A 3,381-nucleotide genomic window follows, 5' to 3' on the forward strand; every position below is an offset into this window, starting at 1 on the left:
GATTGATTAATGCATTGTGAAAGCTCTCTCTCTCTCTCTTTATCTATATCTCAAAAACATAATAGGAAGGAGGTGATTCAAGAAGGCCATATGGGGAGATCCTGAACTCACCTTCTCCCACAGACAAAACAAATCTATAGATACATAGGGAATACTTTCCTCTAAAAAGTCCTGAAAACTAAATGACCAGCATATCCATAACAAAGAATAAAAGGACCAGATTGAGATAGGAGAGTCAAACACTCTCATCAAAAACCCTACCCCAGGTGTGGTAACCCACTATTAGGAGAGGCAGGCAGAGAGAGAGAGAGGAGAAAGCAGGTTCTCTGCTGAGCAGAGAGCCCGAGGTGGGACTCGATCCCAGGACCCTGGGATCATGACCTGAGCCAAAGGCAGAGACTTTAACCCACTGAGCCACCCAGGTGCCCCTCCCCTTTTTTTAAAAGGTAGCTCTCTAACTCTTAAGTTCTGCATTAGAGAAAAAATACCCCTAAACATAAAACAAACAGGAATTATGTTCAAGAGAAACATGTAACTGTAGGGAATGGAGAACCTACCCATAAAGGGTTACAGAGACTCACCCTGAGAACATTGCCAAAGAAGCTACTTGAAAACTACCTAGAGTACATGTGAAATAGATTTACTTACTAATCTTAAAGTGATGGCTAGAGAGTCAGGGACCTGTTGGGATTCTCTCCAGGGATGGAAGAACTGGTGAGCACTGTTTTTTGCAATTCCACTATATCTTGCCAATCCCAGTATTAGAAGATGACATTTTAACACTCTTCCTCTAACCTGTTAGCATGGGTGGATTAGCCTCAGCCCTCTACAGCCCAGCTGCACCACAACTGGCTGGGCAAGGACCCCACCCTTCCTCCTTGGAGTTATGACTGTGCCACAGCTGGGCAAGTCCCCACCCCACCCCCACACCTAAAGCCACAGCCTTGCCAAAGCTGGCTAGCACATGCAGTCCACACAGGGGACATCCCTGGAGCATCTGGCTCTGGTGACTATGAGGATTGTGATCCTGGGCCCCATGGGTCATCTCTTATATAAGGCCATTCCTTCAATATTGGGAGAGACAGCTTTTTCACATAATACAGAGAAGCAAACACAGAATCGGGCAAATAGAGAAGACAGAGGAATATGTTCCAAACAAAAGACCAACAAAGCCTCAGAAAAAGACTCTAATGATATGGAGATAAGTAATTTACCAAAAAGACTTCAAAGTAATGGTTAAAAAGATGCTCATCAAACTAGGGAGAAGAATGAATGAACATAGTGAGAATTTCAAAAAAGAGATTGAAAATATAAGAAAGTACAAAACAGAACTGACAGAGCTAAAGAATATAATATCTGAACTGAAAAATTTACTAGAAGGGTTCACCAGCAAATTGGAAGAAACAGAAGAACAAATCAGTGAGCTGGAAGATGAAGCAATGGAACTCATCCAGACAAAGAAGAAAACGAAAATAAAGTTTAAAGAAAATACCTTAAGAGCAATCAGAGCTTCTAGACGTGCCTCTCTCCCAGTTTCCTGGAGTTTCCTCACAGCATGGCCCCCAAATGCCAGTCTTCACTCCCGCCTCAAACGAAGAAACCGAGACAGCCTCCTGCCCCCAAGCCAGGGCAGACATCAACATTTCAGCACTTGCATAAAAGAGAAAAAGAACAGCAAGAAGCAACTGAACATATTGATGAAGTACAAAATGAAATAGACAGACTTAATGAACAAGCCAGTGAGGAGATTTTGAAAGTAGAACAAAAATATAACAAACCCCGCCAACCATTTTTTCAGAAGAGGTCGGAATTGATCGCCAAAATCCCCAATTTTTGGGTAACAACATTTGTCAACCATCCACAAGTGTCTGCACTGCTTGGGGAGAAGGATGAAGAGGCGCTGCATTATTTGACAAGAGTTGAAGTGACAGAATTTGAAGATATTAAATCAGGTTACAGAATAGATTTTTATTTTGATGAAAACCCTTACTTCAAAAATAAAGTTCTCTCCAAAGAATTTCATCTGAATGAGAATGGTGATCCATCTTCAAAGTCCACTGAAATAAAATGGAAATCTGGAAAGGATTTGATGAAACGTTCAAGTCAAACAGATTAAAGCCAGCAGATAGAGACAGCATGAGGAGCCAGAGAGCTTCTTCACCTGGTTTACTGACCATTCTGATGCAGGTGCAGATGAGTTAGGAGAGGTCATCAAAGATGATATTTAGCCAAATCCATTACAGTACTACTTGGTTCCCGATATGGATGACGAAGAAGGGGAAGGAGAAGAGGATGATGATGATGATGAAGAAGAAGAAGGATTGGAAGATATTGATGAAGGAGATGAGGATGAAGGTGAAGAAGATGAAGATGATGATGGGGGGAGTAAGGAGAGGAGTATGAAGGAGAGGATGACTAATGGAACACTGATGGATTCTAACCTTCCTTTGTAAATTTTCTTCAGTCCCTGGGAGCAAGTTGCTGTCTTTTTTTTTCCTTTTTCTTTTTCTTTTCTCCTCTCGTGCTCATTTGCCCTGTTTTTTGAAGTCTCCTTTTTCTCTCCTTTTATACCATGGTTCTCAGCTTATTTTGGGGGGAAAGACCTTGAGCAGAATACAGTGGGAAAAGAATCTCTACCCCTTTTTGTTCCAAATTCATTTTTGTCCCTTCCTGTCTCAAAAAAAAAAAAAACAAAAACTTTATGGAATCAACACCACCGTGCTCTGTGGGAAAAAAGAAAAACCTTCTGCTCCCTTAGCTCTGCTGGAAGCGGGAGGGTGCTAGGCCCCTGTGTAGTAGTGCATAGAATTCTAGCTTTTTTCCTCCTTTCTCTGTATATTGGGCTCAGAGATTACACTGTGTCTCTATGTGAATATGGACAGTTAGCATTTACCAACATGTCTACTTTCTCTTGTTTAAAAAAAACTTTAAAAAATGGGGTTATAGAAGGTCAGCAAAGGGTGGGTTTGAGATGTTTGGGTGGGTTAAGCGGGAATTTTGACAACATGACTTCTCCTTTGGCATGTTTAATTGTGATGTTTAACAGACATCCTTGAAGTTTAAGATGACACGTTTAAAATAAAAATCTCTCCTAATGATGACTTGAGCCCTGCCACTCGATGGGAGAATCAGCAGAACTTGCAGGATCTTATTTGGAATCGACATTCTCTATTGTAATTTTGTTCCTGTTTATTTTTAAATTTTCTTTTTGTTTCACTGGAAAGGAAAGATGATGCTCAGTTTTAAACGTTAAAAGTATACAAGTCAGTGTACAGAAATCAGTGGCTTTCTTATACACTAATAATGAAAATACAGAAAGGGAAATTAGAGAATCGATTCCATTTTCTATAGCACCAAGAACCATAAGATCCCTGGGAATAA

At 40.7% G+C, this 3,381-nt stretch overlaps 1 pseudogene; it reads left to right on the forward strand.

Moving 5' to 3' along the window:
* The first annotated feature begins 1,540 nt into the window (after positions 1 to 1,540).
* On the forward strand, positions 1,541 to 2,921 carry LOC101679205 (annotated as a pseudogene).
* The last annotated feature ends 460 nt before the right edge of the window (positions 2,922 to 3,381 follow it).

This window comes from Mustela putorius, unplaced genomic scaffold (assembly GCF_011764305.1).
Source record: "Mustela putorius furo isolate JIRA1106 unplaced genomic scaffold, ASM1176430v1.1 tig00003845_pilon_pilon_pilon, whole genome shotgun sequence".
NCBI lineage: Eukaryota > Metazoa > Chordata > Mammalia > Carnivora > Mustelidae > Mustela > Mustela putorius.